Genomic DNA, 15,934 nt, shown 5'->3' with positions numbered 1-15,934 from the left:
TCGCGTCTCGCAAGAACGAATCACATTTTTCGTGTCACGGAGGGCCCGGTTTGTTCACTGATGCAGGGAACATGCAAAGTCGTAGTGTTCCTTTCTTGCCAACGCGTTAACACAAGGGAGCGACTGCATAGTGCCGCCATTTTGTCGTCTACTAACCCTCCTCGAGAGGACGCTCCTGAATTCCGCTCGGTGGCGCGACAGTCTATGGGCATTGCGAATAGTTCAGAGCAGGTCGGCGCCAAAAGTCTTGTCAATAATGTGCCTTTTTTTTCAGGTAATACCGTACTACGTCAACGCTCATTTGGCTGCATTCGGGGATTTTCTGGCCTCTTTCTGGCAGGTGTTGTAGGAGCCACTACCAGGTACCTATAACGTCATTCACAAGGAAGTCTAAAAATAAATATTTTCTCAGAGTATTAGAAAATCGTAAAGAACAATTTTCAATAGAATGCACAACGAATGCATGTCTTGCGCCATTCCACGTAAAAGTAGTGCGTGATCAGCGGAATTTGTGGATCCCATAGTGCTGTTTCCTTCCTGTTCGCTCACTTTTTTATGAAATTAGACTTTATTATGTTGTACTGTTGATAAAATTGTGTACCATCGAAATACAGTACACTTAGAGACAATTCATTCGTTCATTGCAGACTATATTTGTTTTAACTAAATCAGCTAATGCTTGTTGATCAGTGTCACATGGAAAAGATTGCAGCGACGGCAAGCATATCCCTGCCAAGGCACTTTCTCACTGTAGCGTAAATGTCTGACAAGCGCTGCTGTTAGTGTTCTAATGATGTTTCCGTTATTACTGATGTTATAATTTCTTTGGTCTTGCACAGCAATGCTTCATTTACGAGCAACCCTATTTGCTTCATGGTTCTTTCCTGGTGGCTCTATTTTTCAGACTAAACTCACGTAGTGGCACTGTTATGAGGTATTCAACCCTCTTGCCTTCAGCTTTTCTAATCAAACCGTTCGCATTGCTAAAACATGCATTACCTTGAAATTTCGACTACATCACCCGATGGGATAGCTGATGGCCCAAGAGCCGAGCACACAAAAGCAGTACTCATTTCATGTAGTGAGGACTCATTCCCGTGATGAGGTTGCAAAAGACGTGAGAGTTTACTCTCGAAGAGAGAAACCCTGATGGCAAGACTTCGCATTGTGCTTGAACTCCAAGGACTATTTTAAATGAAGAAAACGCTGGTACCTACCAGTCGCCTTAGAAAGCTGGCGGAACGATGAGAATCTCCAGTGATGGCACATGCAGGAGACGACAGCAGGTGAAAACTGTCAGTGTTAGTAAATTGTCAATGGAAATGTTAGATAAAGTTACCCCAACAAAAGAGTAGTTAAGAAGAATATATAGACATGAAGTCAGAAGCGGTAGAATAAAAATCACACCATCTCCCGCTACAGGGGACCATGAGGCGATGCGAAGCAGTGTTTCGGCATGTAGAGCCCGCGTTTCAGAAAGGGAGTGGTGAGGGGGAAAAGGGAGAGGGGAAGTGGAGAGGGGGAGGGAAGAGGGGAAAGGGGAGGGGATGGAAGAGGGGAGCGGAAGTAGAGAGTGTTTGCGCATGCGCAGTAAGGGTGGTCACGCCGCAAACCACCACCACAACCGGATTGAACTCCGCTATAAGATGCTTCACATCTAAAAGGAAGCCTGTTAAGCCAACGTTACACGCAGCAGCTCAGCAGGAATGTTTATGGTGTGCTGATAGTGGCGTGCGGAGAACGGTCATGCCAGCAGCACCTGAACCTCCAACACCAATCATATTGACTGTCGTGTGAGCTTCCGTACTCATACGGACTCCCGTTCTCTAGAGTCACCGTTAACACGCTACACTTCGGCGACACAGTCTCCGCCAAGCGGCAGAGGGTGTTAATGGCAGCGGTACAACCGTCGTGAAGGCCCTTCGAGCGTTAATATTTTTCTTACTGTAATCAAGCAAATACAGTAAGCGTTGTCACTAGAAGAGGTGAACAATTGCTGCGTCTGTTAAAAGCATCACTTATTTCAACGCCATCGCATTATACTTCATTCCCTTCACCCTGTTTCTGCAGTTTTACACTCTCCTACTGTTGTTTTATTGCGATAGTATCTATATGGATGCTCTCGGCTGTTGTTTTGCCGGCGGCGTCGCGGATATGTCCCGTATGTATGTATTTTGATATCTATATTTTAAAAGGACTGAGTGTTGGGCGAGTTGGTACTCCATTACTACGAAAAACTGCGCAAAATAAACAGGGACAAGTGAGACACACGCACAAGCGCAGACTAGCAACTGGAAGTTTATTGAAGGAAGCACAAAAATATAAGTAACAAGAAAAACCACGTGAACGATTAGAAGTTGGCGGTTAGATAGTCTATCTCTAGTTTGTGTAACGTAAGCGAAGGCCTTGCAACGCACATGCTGCCATACTTGTGGATGTAGAATGCCTCAGCCACTTCTCGCGCTATATATATATATATATATATATATATATATATATATATATATATAATTTTATTTTATTTGTTTTAGCGAATGCCTCACAGGCTCCAGAAGAGGCATACGTGAGGGGGGCATGCAGTTGAATACCTAATACATGTGCATACGCTCATTCAAAAAAAATTTCCATAAATGTCCAGAAAACTCTAAAATGCCGTTCTATATGTATATATCTATTTATAGAGGCCACAGCGAAAATTCAGAAAAGAACTTACCGAAGCGCGGATTCGAACTGGTGACCCCTCACTCCGCAGAGCGCGGCGTTAGACCGGCCAACCGTAAAGCGTTGGTCCCTCAGCATGCTAACGGCGACCGATTTATATGCACCATTTACCGCATTTACCGCTGGCGGTACGCCGAGCTCGGGGTTATTTCAGCATGCTATCTGCATTACCATCGAAATGGCGCGAAGAGAGCGCTTTAGAGGTCATGGCTCCTCTCACTGCGGCGTGCGCGCTCCGCTTCCCTTTCTACTTTGCCCTGCAGGGCGTGGTCGCCCGTGTGCGCGCGCTTATCTTTTGATGTGGGCGGTTTGTTCGTCTCGTGCTTTCACCAGAAAGTTTGCGTTGGTGTTACAGAGCGCACGAATGTCACTTCACTCGCCGTAGCGGCCGCGTTTACGAAAGCAGCGTGCTGTTCAAGCACAACGAAGAAACACAGTTGTTAGTTCCCGCTCGTCCTGTGTAGCTGCGCGTTCATTTCATGTGGCCTTCTTTGTGTTTGAGCAGCGCGCTTTGAGTGTCTAGCTCTCACCGTAGTTAGTTCGCGCTCGTCCTGAGTGTTTTCTTTTCGTGTGTCCTTTGTGCTTCAGCAGTGTGCTGCACGTTTCGGGCTGCTTGCCGTTCTTCGTGTGACATTCCAATATGTTGATATCGCAATCATTGCTTCCTCCTAGCGGCGAAACTGCGACTTCTTTTTTTTATCCGAGAACACTGCCCACACCTAATCCGCGCTGCTTTTCTTTCTACCGTTTTCAGCACTATATCATCCGCCATAAATTCACTGGCGGCCGTAACTTACGTGGAGTTTGTCGCTATCTTTGCCAAACCGACACCAAGAGTCTCGCTTCTCCTGACGAAGCTTTTAGGTAAGAACTTTGTGATGGACTCTTCCTTCTTGTTCGTGTCCTTCTGATATTCACTGTGAAAACATTACCCCTCATTGCCATTCATAATAAGGAGAATATGATGGAATGCGATGTCTACTTTTATAGGACACTCCCCCCTCCTTCTGAATAGTGGAATTCGTACTGCGCAGTTCGGACAAGTGTGACTGCTAAATGCTAATCTACTGGGCCCGACAGGCAGGCGCAGCCGCAGGAGTCCTACATTACGGACACCACCAGCTGCTGTAAGCAGGGAGAAATAAGTACAGCCGACGTTGTTTTTATGCGAGAAGCCGATATTTAGTTCGTTAGTCAGCTCGTTAGCTTGTAAGTTGAGTAAATTGTCGTTTTCGGCTCAAAAACGTATAAGTCTGTGCTCTACCAGCCGTAAGTTCTTAGATAATGATCTCAGGAGCCTCGTTATTGTAAAGCATATTGAAGAAGCAAGTTCCTTTAAAGAAAGTCACAACAGTACGTATTGGAACAAGTGAACTACCTGCAAGAAATAAACTGGGGTGCAAATGTATGTGTTCTTTGTATAACTCATGAAAGTACTTTTGTCGCTGCGCTGCAATATAAGGATATCTAGTTAATATACGTACGACTGTTAGCGGCTCCTGTCATTCTTTTACGTGTTGCTTGTTCTTCCTTTCTTAGTAAAAACGAAATGTGTTTAAGATACGCCCAGTATGTACTCGGCCTGAATGAAACCCCATAAACCTTCCTTGGCCTTTCATTCGCTAAGTACGGGCTTAGTCATATGGACTTTATTACTTTTGCAGGAATCCCACTATCGGTGCCATCTCGATAAAAAAATCAGTAGCGTTATTCTCTGATTGTCATTTAGGGGTATTTTCAGGTTTCTAACTGCTTCCCGTGCTGCCCAAGAAGTGCAGGCATCTGTGATTGCATTCTCTCATATCCCAACAATGCTGGCGACCCAGCAGCAGCGCACAGGCATATCCTCCCTATTGAAAACTATCATGTTCATATGTCATATATCATGTTCATGTATCATATATCATAAAAATATAGCCAGGTAAACTTTCACACTCAGATTTAAAGTGTAGAGCTTTTAGTGCACTGGATGAATCAGTGTATCTTTTTTTTGTGTTGACGCTTGATGATTTTTGGTACTGCTTCGCATAAGGCATCAAGTGGACTTGTAAAAGAAAAAAAAATACACCGAGGAACTCTTACACTGGCTGGACTTTTCTCTGTGGCGATCGCTGCACAAGTGAGGTTTCCTGTTTGCAGGCGTTCTGTGTAGTATTTTTCGAAGGCTATATTTCTCCTGATGAGCGCGGAATTATTGTATTATGGCTTTTGGTTATATATATTCTTTCCTTGAACGAATCAGTGAAAAAAGTCACGGTTTCACCTCAAGGGCGAAGCATTGAATGCCTAAATAGCACGAAATTGGAATGTCACTGGAAGAGCGGCAAGCGGCTAGAAACTTGCTGCGCGCTGCTCAAGCACAAATGACGCAAGAAAAGAAAACAAACAAGGCGAGTGCGAATCAACAACTGTCACAGCTCGACACATGCAGCGCGCAGCTAAAACACAAAGAAGGAGGCACGGAAAGAACGCAGAAGTATACATAGGACGAGCGCGAACTGGCACATTTGTTACTTCAACTAACCCCTACTTTGGCTCTTCTACCTAGCAGATCATTCTTTTCGCAAACGCGGCCGCTGCAGGGAGCAATGTGACCTTCGTGTGGCCTACAGCTTCAACGCAAACTTTGTGGTGAAAGCACAAGACGTACAAAACTCTCTCTCAAGAGATAATCGCGCAAGCACGGTCGACCACGCCCTGCACATCAAAGTACAAGTCGAAGGCGCACTTCCGAACTTCGGCGAAACACTAAACAGTTTTAGAATTGGGGATCCACAAAATTTACGAGCCCCAGGACGCATGCGCAGAACGCAAACCACTCTCGTACTCTTGCGCTCGCGTTGTCGCAAGACACCGCAGCGCATTCCTTTGGGCGGCATATAAAACCGCAGAGCACACAAACTCAAGAGAAGAAAATAAAGCCGGCGTTTGGCAGCGGCACGTGAAGCCGCGACTCGCGTTCCCCGCATGCGTGGATTCTGGTCACTAAGATAAAATTCATTTGGCTCCGGTTGGTACATATTCCTGAGGCTAATATTACCGCGCAAACGCACTTCTTTGTCCTTCTTACTTGCTTACTTCTTTGTCCCTGCACCCATCTGAATTTAATTTCAAGTCTCCACCTATCTAGTACACTATCATCCTTGTTACACGTTTTGATTTAGTGCTATTGTTGTGTGCGCATGTGCGGTAAGTTTGCCTTGGGCTTATTGGCGAATGAAAGAATAAAGCAGTTGTTAGTCAGCGCTTGTGTCGCACGTTTCTTTTCTTCGTGGGTGTCTTGGGCGTTTGCGCTGTAATTTTAGCCTCAGGATGGATTCTGATTGCGGTGTAACGTATATACTGTGGTACTGGTTCAGCCGTCTCGTATCTTCGCTCCTGTGGCATAAGTCTACAGAACCAAAACGTTCCCACTAGCTCGCGCCACCACGAGCCTCTGGACGCTCTTTTTCGCTGGCCGACTGTCCACGAGGAGGAGGAGGATACAACTTTATTGACGCCATGAAGTGGGTCAGGTGAGGGGGGGGGGGGTTCAGGGAAGAGGAAGCCGATGGGCCCTCGGGCCGCTCTAGGTGGCCGAATGTCCTTGCGCTTCGGCGACCCTTATGGCCCAGCACACGATCCACATTTGGTCGTCCGGTCGGGAGCTGCGCAAAGCGGCCTCTCATCGCTCCTGTCTCTCAGTCCCCGCAAAGGGGGATTTGGCTTGTACGCATATCGTCATTGCCCACGAGTGGCGCGGCGCTGCGACCCTAAAATGGAAAATTAGCGTGGGTCGCCAGCATGCGACGCAAACGCAGCGCGGGCAACGATGCAGCAAGGCCCGCGTCTCACATAATTTTAGTTTCGCCACCTGTCGCGTCCCGTGCAACGCCTCGTACGTTTGTATTCTGTCGTTAGTATTCTGGAGTACGAATGAGGCATGGCGTAATTATCTAAGGCAGCGAGCTGCGGAGCGAGGGGTCGCAGGGTCGAAATCCCAGTGGAGGGCTTCGGAACTTTTCCTTCTGAATTATTTTTAGTTGTGGCTTTTATTTGTACATACATATATATAGATATCCGGGGCGCGAAGGCGACGGCAAAAATCCGCCCGTAGTGCCCACATAATTGCTATTGCAATAAAATCGCAAAGCTGGGTAATGCGACATAATAGGGCAGACTTGTTGGTTGAGTGCCTCACCAGAAATTGAGGCACTGTGACGTTGAGTTGCTCTTGAGAAATATCACATGACCGACAGTGTTCTTCAAAGCATGAATTAAGTGGTTTGATGAAGTGTGGTCTGTTAAGTAGTGCTGTCATGCCTTATATTTTGGTTTAATCTGATGGCATATATATGTGTTCAGGTGATGACCTAATTTATAGAACGGAGGAGAGGGTTAATAATACTCATCGGTGAAATAGATACGGTTTGTTTTAAAGAACGTATAGACTCTATCCGCCGATGTTTTAAAAGCGCCACCTTGTAATGCTGTGGAAATATGATGTGACGCAGTAAAACGGACGCACCAGCACTGACTACAACGGCACTGAAAAACAGCGTACGTACTACATATAAACAGAAATACGTCATACACAATATATCAGAAACTAGACCCGAAGACTGCATGTCATGATGACGTGCAACATAAAAACTTCATCTCAATTTCTAACAGGTTGCCAGACGGCTGGCTAATAGATGCACTTCGTCCGTTACCGAGAAGGTACGCTTCAAGAGTTTTACGTTTCTTGCAGTCTTTATGTCCATATGTCACGCGACGCTACTCCATAATCACTTCTGCACAATCGGAGGCCGAGATTATGTACACGACTGAGACACCGAATGTGGTACTTTAGTGCAGAGCAGTAAAAAACACAACGATATTCTAAAATCTTGTGTACAACACAGCGGTAAATATGTAACCGGCATAATTGATCGGAACTTCTGTGCTTATAAGGTAACACTTTGAGAACGTTCAGTGTTCCATTGGACTTCACTTTAATTTGTTTGTTTGAGCGAAAAAACCGAGTTCCTTATTTTTATGAAATGTGACTCCTACAAGTTACTCTTCTTGTTTTAACGTCTACGCGACGCTGTTCAATTTCAGAACTGGGCCGGACTATAACCCTCCTTCCTATACGCACTACGATCTCTTCTGGTTCCACACAAGAAGGGGAATATTAAGGGTTCATTTTTCCTTGCTAGACAAAACAATAATGAGAATAATGAAATAACTCATTTATTGTCACTCTGATTAACTGTTACAGGCTTCGGCTAATGTCGACTATTGCTTACTAATATTGATTAACGGCGGCCAACTATACGCCAATGGTGGCTAACGAGCGGCCTGTCTGGGCTAGTCGTTGGTAATGTTGGTTAACTTCGGCGAATGTTCACTGGTATCAGGTGCTCAAGCTGTTGGATAAAGGCCAGTGAGTGCAGGGTATGTTGGTCAGGGTATGTTGGATAAAGGCCAGTGAGTGCAAGCAAGTGCTGGAAAATATTGGCTAGAACTGGTTAATTTTGGTTTAATCTCAGTTAGTGTTGTCCACTGATGAAACGGACGCCTACCATCGAATGTGAATGCCAAAGTTACATTATACTATAAGCTGTGCCTTCTGTGGACAAAGTAGTAAGCTACCCTCTAGGTGGCAAATAAGGTGCATTCAACGTGTCTGGTAAGCCCTCGTCATGCAACGAACTCCTCAATTTACATGAGCACGTCCATCCACCTCACGACTTTTGGTTCAGAGGCAAGCAATGCATTGTAGGCAGCTTCTCAATGAATGTTTGGTAATATCGATTATCACTATAGACCGGATTTTAGGCAAATACTTATGTTACAAGCTGCCATTCTAGCGTCGCCTGTGCGAAGTCGGCGACGGGAATGACAGCAAGTTAGGTCGCTCCTTACGTAAGCAGACACAGTGAAGAGATCGGAGACGTGTGTGGGAAACAAAACAACTTTACTCTTGTAATATTGCAGCACAAGGAATCTAGTACAACACTTAATACCAGCTAACGAAATACATACAAAATCAATAAATCCTCTAACAAGAGATAAGCATTAGAAACTACACAAAACTAACAAACAATAGAACAATAGATGAGAAAGTTCGAAGATATAAACAAGCAAAGGCATACGTGTGATGACCGGCAGCGTTGAGTCCACGACGATCAGATGCGAGAAGTCGAAGAGAGTTCTGGCACGACTGCGATGTCGGTGGTGTTGCAACGCTGGTGTTTCCGGGAGGCTAGTGCTTGAAGGCGATCTCGGGCAGGTTGAGCTAACTCGAGGGGAATTCTCGATGTCTACGTTGCAGACGTTAAATTCGCGTCACAACTAGACGAACGGAGTTTAGGTGGCCAGCCGATAGAAAGCCACACTAAAAACGTCTAGAAGAGGTACTTGTTGATCTGCTTGAACACCATGTTGGTCAGTAACTAGATTGCTTAGCCGGGCAAAATTCTGCGCTTGTCACCCTTCGCGTGGCCCCATTCTCTTCTTGGGGGAAAAGAGATCTCTACATGGGTCCAATCATGGGCGTTTCATTGTTACCGACTCTGCCCTAAAGATATATCGGCGACACCCCTCTCAACTGAGCGAGAGTGACTACCTGTTGGAGTGATCTCATACATCTTCTCCACCAGCAGTTTAGCAGTGGGAATGGTCAGTTTGCTTGGCTCTCAGCCGGTGCATCTTGAAGTCTACAGCTTGTTCGGGGTACATCGCTGACTTCCCTGACCCTGGCGACGCCTCCGTAGGTACAGAGGATCAATCGTTGGCGGCGAACATTCGAAGAACATGCCATTCAGCATTTCCCGGCTCAAAAGACAACTCTTTCATGAGCAAGCGGTTCTGCCAGTCAGCGGGGGAGTGCGGCGTCCATCGATTAGCCGTGACGCCGGGTCGTAACAATGGCAGTCCGTGACAACCTATTTTGTTCCTTACGCTCCTATTGGGTCACTTTGGTATATGAGCATGAATTAGAGGCTAAAGTGGGCTTTTATAGTGTTTTTGTAGTGCCTATAAACACGTATTTTTGGCGTTCGTGCCTATATGCGCATAAGTGCTTACAAATGCCTATTTTCAAAACTAGCGTATATATAAACACTATTTCACCCCAAGTTTCGCTTCCCGGTGCAGTTTGAGCCTGTTATTCATAATACCACGCTACATTGACTGCTCGGAACTCTAAAGGGTTCAGATAGTCTTTTAGTTCAACCAACTCCCAACGACGGCCAGCAGCAGCGAAATTGGACGCGCCGGTGAGCATACGCCGCCGTGCGAGATATGCCGCGAGCGGTTGGCGAATCCGAAATTGTGGAGAGCCGCCAGGGGAGAGTAAAGCGCAAAAGAAGAAAGAAAAAAATGTGATGTGCACGCGGCTTTTGTTTAGTTTGTAATTTACTTTATAAGGTCTTCACTTCCAAAGGACAAAGTGGTTCTGAGCGGTTCGACGCGGCGAACAGGAAGAGTTCTCTCCTTCTGGTAGTTTAGCGATCCGATTGTCTGCTGCTGCTATACCCTTGTCAGTCATGCCGAAAAGAAGGGCACAGGGTCTGTGCTGATTCGACAGTGGACACTTGACTCACCATGCTACAGAATAAGCGGAGAGACCGTGTTCTGCAAGGCTGTGTGACCAAGGACAATTGCACAGCTACGTTCCATTATTGGTGCCAGCGTACCACCATAAACAGTAAATTGTTTTTCCTGTCGTATATAGAGGTCGCACACGTCTTCCTTTGAAATTATTTGCGCTTATGTAAACATTTCTTGTGCCTATAATTGATTATTCAGGCCTAAAACGTTGTTGTACCTGCCTATTTTGGCGCCTAAAACGTGCTTTTTTATTGCCTAAAAATCCTGCCTCTAATTACCGCAGCGCATGGCATTGGCGGAATTTTAAGTCCGTAGCACTTTAGGAGCCCGGTGTGCTGTCCATCCATAGATCTCATGTGGTGTGATCACGCTCAAAATCATGTGGTCAATGCAGGGCTAAAACAAGGCTAGTAATGCTCAAAACCACAGTAAATTACCGAACGAGGTCTAAAATAATACACTCAGCAGAAATATCCAAACGTAATCGCAATAATTAACCGGAAAACACTAAAAACGCTTCAGAAGTCTGCGGCTGACTCCTACGCCGCGCAAGAGAGGGCGCCACCTCCTCGCCGAGCGCACGACTTCTCCTCTCACCGGCGCTGCTCCGGCGTTACATCTGACGGGGGGAACAACCTAACGGAAACCGCTGCAGACGACCCGTATCTCAACTGCCGGAACAAGCAGGAAGTCGATAAAGAGCATCAAAAAGTAGCGCGCATGCCGCACACCGAGTTTGGAAATACTTCTAACAAGGTTATGCTCATTCTAGGGCCACCCTCTATGCTTACCTAAAACATTATTGCCATTGACGGTTCGGTACAAGGAGCAGTGGGATCTCTACGAACTGGAATCGCAAGGTGCTCGTGCTGCGCAGTTCCTCAAGTTTCACAGTAGTGAAGCGCGGGATATAGAACTACAATCACTACACAAGATTTTGCGTTTAACAGACTTTGGTCTTCCAGGTCCTCTTGTAACGACTTTACGTGATTGTAAAGGTACAGTGTGAATATTTTACCTATCAGTATTTTTTTCTGTTATCATCTTTTACGCATAACATCTAGCTGCCCCCTACATCAAGTATTTTGAATACAAAAGTTGTAGGATGTAATCTTTAATAAATGAAGCACGAGAAAGGACGAAACGCTAAAGTGGGCTGCAGACAAGACTCGAACAGGGAGATACGCGATACCCGGAAAATAATTTCACACACCCTCCGTGACTGCTCTTGTTACCTTCTACAACACCGCGTAAGTAGCGCCTCATAAGCAGCGTTGGACGATAGACCGCTTTAGGGGTACGTGTTAGGGCCATAGAACGCAGTGAATGTGCTTTGCGAGCAATAACAGCGTTTTTGACATTGTTTGCGGAGAGTGTACCTATGTCAATGTTCTTGAACGGATATTTGCGCTTTGTGACTTTCATTAGGTGCAAGCGCATTTCTTGCATGAAAAACGATTGTCCACTGATTAATATATATTTTGCTCCACAGCTTTTGCATCAGGAATAGTTATGAGCCTTTATGCAATCGTCATTCCATACATGGGCTCTACTGGTAGGGTAAGTGGATGACTAAAGATGTTTGTTACGACACCGAACGTGTTACTAGTACCTGTTCGACAGTCTAGTGAAGCTGTTATTATGATTATAGATGCATCTGAAAGTGACGTATCCGTGTTGGCCGAATGCCCTTAAAACTGTACAATCCTAGGCGTTTATATTGCAAATTGTTGTGTCATCTGGGTCGTGGTATATATGCATGACATAGGGAAAGCTTTGGCGCTGCTGAATTTCCTTGTGCAGGTTGCAATGTTCTCTGAAGTCGTATCCACGTTCTCGGAAGCATCGATACCATTCGACACATCTAAAATATCGCGTATAAACATAGTGGGACATAGCATCACTATTTAGACCACTTGAAGCCTTGCTCATCAGTATGTCTGAAATAGTGATTGCCTAAAGGTACCACGCTGTAGAGATGTAGTATATCATAGAAATAAAACATTTTTATACACATTCGTGCACAATTACAAGGTTATCCAGTTGGGCACAGTCTACTTTTAATGAAGGAAAGAGCTCTGGTATATTGTAATGATCCAGAATGTGCTTGCTACAAGGCCACTGTGTATAAGTGTTTTCGCTTTCGCGAAATGCCATTTATGAAATGCATCTGCCAATTGTTTTTCGCGTAGGATACGTTCTTTTACTGTGCTTTTACAAGCCACCATGATCTCTCTAAGCCGGCGTAAGAAAAACGAAATTAAGTGGAATCATTGGTGACCCAGTGCCCATGTGTTCCTGATGCCCATGTGTTCTAATTTTTGGTCTGCGAGCTCAGCGGAACTTAAAGCCACTTCCGTTTTGCGCACTTTCCAGGCAATCTCAGCCCGCATGATCAATAAAACGTGTCGAATCAAGAAAAGCTCTTCCAAGAAGAAAGATATATGCACGCTTTGCAAAAGAGCAGAATGGTTTTAAGGCTATTTATCAAAAGCCACGCGGTCCCTTATGCATTGGCCTGAGACGATTCGAAGGCGAAAGCCATTTTCTGGTCAGTTGACTATACTCATGCCCCGCCCCTCTTTCCGAAAGCTTTCCACACCCAACGTTGCTCAACACTAATCCAGGATCTGAGGCATTGGACGTCGTCTGCACCTCGCGTGGTTTTGCAGTGTCTCCGAGATCGCCCACCTTTGCGAATATGTCAAGTGATGACTCATCATGTGATGTCACGCTATGTGACGTCACAAATGTTGCAGACCTGTGGCGTCATCGTGGCGTCATCACGTGGTCATTTTTGCATCACTCGTCTTGACCCCGACGCCACCGTCGCCGAAGGTCGCTTTTCGCGCTTGATGATGCATCTTTGGATTTAGCCTTAATAGTTAAGGGTAGTTAAAGATGCCATGCTTGTGTTGGAGGGGGAGCATAGTTGACGTCGGGCGCATTGCAATAGAATCGGAAGGAAATAAATGCAAGTTAGGAAAACCCGGCACGGTGACATTCTCGTCAGATGGTACTATGTACCTCTGCAATTCTTTTGCAATACAATTTGTGCTAGAGCAGCTGCGTGAAAGCAGATTCTGCTGCCGAGCATTTTGAGGTTAAACGCTTGAAACCTCTGCAATAAAGACCTGACATGAGAGAATCACAGACAGGGATATGGCCACTCTTGGAAATAACATATTTCACGAGAGGTTTGTCCAAGGGAATTCGAAGAAATGCAGACGCAAATAGTTTTGATCGAGCGTTTACTGTGTTTGAAAGGCTATTTTTTTACTTTTTAATGTCCTCTGGTGTTTTCGTGCAAGCACACTCTTCAATATAAGAGTTGCTTGATAATTTACTGGTCTTGCTAAACATGCACTCATGGTGGCTAATGACTACGAAGAGTATGACAATGACCTATTGCTATACTCAATTCATATATGTCGAATCTAAGTCCTGTCATAGGGAGATTTCGGCTAGTGGTCACTATAGACATCTAACAGGAATGCAGGTAAATGATGTGGGATTGCCAAAAGTAGAATTACCATAAATCACCTACATAGCATCAAAAGATGGTTTTCCTTTACATTCCTAGATTTTTTTCCTACGTGCATTGTATATTTTGCAAGCCGTCTCTGTTTTATGCTTTTATGCAATGTAAGAATCAAGATTCGCAGGAAGGCATCCGAAATTTGCAATGCAGCAATAGAATATGCTAAATTTATGCTCTCCATTGTCTTGCAGGTTTTGATGGTGCTGCAGGGTTGCATTACCGCACCTTTTGTAAGTCTTTCAATATTAGGTCTGGCTTTTCCCTGTGTCGATACCAAGGTAAGCCATTGAAACTTAATGAGAGCAGCATTATGGGCTAGGTGGTATTCCATGACTTCCCTACAACTGCGTACTAAAAACACACGGACAACAGAGACGAAGACACACCCAGCTGGTTGCGTCTTCTTCTGTGTTCTCCATGTGCTTTTGTAGCGCAGTCGTACTGAAGCCGCAAAAATTTTGCGAAAATGATTGCGTTAGGGCTCTCTAACATTCGCACATATTACATGAGATATGCTCAAAGAAAGCATGGTCCTACAGGCCTGTGTCATTCCACTAATGCATTCAAACCGTGAAAGAAAACGAACCCAGATCGACCTAGGCTAGTCTAGACAGGCCTAGACTGCTTTAAAACCACTGTGCACCAGCTCTTCTGCGTGTACCTGGAAGAACCTGAGCGCAATTTTCGAGCAAGAATCGACACTTCGTTTGTGTCCCACTGTGAGGTGGCATAGAAACGTCCGGAAGTGTGCGAAAAACGATTCAAGACCTAATAAAAGGAAGTGTTAAAGTAGGACTAAATATAAATGTATTTGTTGTGAATGTGTATGTGTCAGTTTAAGTTGAACCCTCTGTGAAGAAGAAGATGCGCCTCCATCCAGCAGCATCGCCAACGCTCGGCTCGCTCGGCTCGTGTTTTCGGATCGCCGCTGTGCCTCTGGACGCTTCTTCTCGCTCGCTTGCCGCTGACGACCATTACGTCTTTCAACGACCAATAAACCTCTTCACATTTGGTGGAGGGTGCTGTTCATCCCCGTCGCTACACCCTGGAGCTGCGTAGCCGGACGCTACCGCCGATCATGACTGACCACGCAAACCCACCGGCGCCTTCGTCCCTGTCCGTCACCTGCAGCGGGCTTCCTCGGCTCCGGGACCCAAAGGTCTTCAGCGGTGCAGATGAGACCGACGTGGAAGACTGGCTTGACCACTACGAACTGGTGAGCGCGCATAATAAGTGGGATGACCCCGACAAGCTAGGCTACGTCATATTTTATCTGACTGGCGTTGCCGAAGTGTGGTACAACAACCACAAACAGAACATCCCCACATGGACCGTCTTCAAGACGTCCTGCTCTGAAGTATTCGGTCGACCAGCTGTCCGCAAGCAGCGCGCAGAGCAACACTTGCGCGTCCGCTCACAGCAGACTGGAGAAAGCTTCACAAGCTATATTGAGGACGTCGTCGACCTTTGTCGACGTGTCAACGACACCATGCCCGAAGCTGACAGGATCAAACAAATCCTGAAGGGCATTGACGATGGCGCATTCCAAATGCTCTTGGCTAGGAATCCGGGCACAGTTTCAGAAGTCGTCAGCTTGTGTCAGAGCTACGACGAGTTGAAGAAGCAGCGCGCTCTGACTCGGCAGCCTCCACGGGGTGGCGAGTCGCTGTGCAGTCTCGACACCATGCCTGACCATTCGACGTTGCTTCAGCAGGTTCGAGACTTCGTCCGCGAGGAAGTTGCCCGCCAACTTTCCTTAATGCCTTTTACTCACGAGCATACCACCCGTCTGCCCACCCCGCTCCGCACTGTTATTTCGGAGGAGGTTGCCCACGCTGTTCCCCTTGCGCGCCGCGAGCCGCCTCCATCCAACCCTGTTCACTACGCGCGTGCATCGGAGCCTGTGGCTGCTCCTGTCGCCTATGCGCAAGCCGTGCAGCCTGTAGCCGCGCCCCTCACGTATGCTGACGTTCTGCGTAGGCTTCCGCAACCACCTTACACTACGCACTCGCAGCCCACGCAACCGCCTGTCTATCCTTCCACTTGGGCAGCACCGACAATCGTCAATCCATGGAGGACGCCTGATAATCG

The 15,934-nt window shown here is 46.3% G+C and overlaps 1 long non-coding RNA gene across 1 annotated transcript; it reads left to right on the top strand.

Annotated features, from left to right (window-relative positions):
* Positions 1-275: 275 nt before the first annotated feature.
* LOC119389015 (uncharacterized) lies at positions 276-14,123 on the top strand. The gene is made up of 4 exons (XR_005182962.2): positions 276-362; positions 3,476-3,585; positions 11,795-11,862; positions 14,035-14,123. It is a non-coding gene; the product is annotated as an uncharacterized LOC119389015 (long non-coding RNA).
* The last annotated feature ends 1,811 nt before the right edge of the window (positions 14,124-15,934 follow it).

Source organism: Rhipicephalus sanguineus, chromosome 4 (assembly GCF_013339695.2).
Source record: "Rhipicephalus sanguineus isolate Rsan-2018 chromosome 4, BIME_Rsan_1.4, whole genome shotgun sequence".
Lineage (NCBI taxonomy): Eukaryota > Metazoa > Arthropoda > Arachnida > Ixodida > Ixodidae > Rhipicephalus > Rhipicephalus sanguineus.
Note: the sequence above shows the minus strand (reverse complement) of the source record. Positions and strands in the feature narration are given on the sequence as shown.